Raw genomic sequence first — 1,377 nt, forward strand, 5'->3', positions numbered from 1 at the left:
TTTTCTTCTGCAGTTCGGCACCGCCTGCAGCAGATGGCGCTCCAGGCGACCGCCTAGTTCGCCTATGCCAAGAGCATAGGTTTAAATTAGGTGTAAGTCATTCACAGCACAAAGTGCACTTATTGACTGATCATTGTTTAATTTTTTTTTGCATTAACTGTTGGGAGTCAACCTTGGGTGTCTGTTAGCAAAATATTTCATAAAGAGTGTTTTTTTTTTCAAAGAAACTTCAAGAAAGTCATCATTAGATGTAAAACTGAGTCACTTTTGGAGTAAATGTAATGCAAGATGGCCGTCACAGTTTACTGGCATTAGYGAATACAAAAATGGCTAGAACTCGGGCAATTTCAAATATATTGCGCTGAAATTTGATGTGGTGRTAGCATGAGTTAGTGTGACAATTTATGATTTTGCGTACAATGATCTTGGCCTAAAATCAAACAATGAGTCCATCATAATCATCTACAACCTTCGCTGTTCCTGGATCTCTGCCTGGCTCTTCAAACAGAGCCAAACTCTTTCTCATCTGGTTGTCGCAGACTGGTCGGACTGGAGACTAATGACCCGTTTCACAGTCAAAACACAAATGCTGAAAGTGTCAGTGAAGTCTGTGGTGAAAGAAGCTCTGAGAGAGGAAGCTTGTGCTGCTCCGACGTGGGAATTGTTTGTTGCTTTAGATTTATGAGGAGCTGATACTCTTGCCGGGCCTCTTATCAAGACAGATAATACCATCTATTAATAGATAATCTGTTTCACTGAGCACAGATGAGCTRGTGCTGTTGCTGCAGTGCCAACAAGAGTGGAAGATGTTCAAAAGTGTGTGTGTGTGTTGTGTGTGTGTTTACGAGGCTTTAATAATTTTGCCAGCATGAGTTTCCTGTTTATAACAATCTGACCCACTGGACAGTCACACAAGGACATGGGGTGTGTCACAGTGACCCTTTGCAGGGTTAAAATGTTAACACATGTTTGTTTTCAAAGCAAAATACAACCCTTGAGCTTTAAAACTGTTTTTACAAGAGGTCAGGAGAGACAGCAGCTCAAAACAGTCGTTGTTACAAAACCCGTCCTCACAAGGAAATATCATGTAAACATACGGCCAATTCTAGCATTTATAATAAATTGATTCTGTATCATGAATGTTTCAAATTTCAGGTTATAGAAAGCTGGTTTAAAGTTAAAAATGGGTCTTTCTGGTGGACGTGTGTGACTAGAATATAGTTTTAAATGCCTTAGTCCCATTTAAACATCCATACAGRCTACTTATTAAGTCATAGTTTTGTTTTCTGCTCCTGGGTCAAAAAATACAGCATCATGATTCAATTACACTATTTTGGGCTTTCATTGATGTTAATACACATTTAAATTGCTTGAATG

This window comes from Austrofundulus limnaeus, unplaced genomic scaffold (assembly GCF_001266775.1).
Source record: "Austrofundulus limnaeus strain Quisiro unplaced genomic scaffold, Austrofundulus_limnaeus-1.0 Scaffold63, whole genome shotgun sequence".
In the NCBI taxonomy this organism is placed as follows: domain Eukaryota; kingdom Metazoa; phylum Chordata; class Actinopteri; order Cyprinodontiformes; family Rivulidae; genus Austrofundulus; species Austrofundulus limnaeus.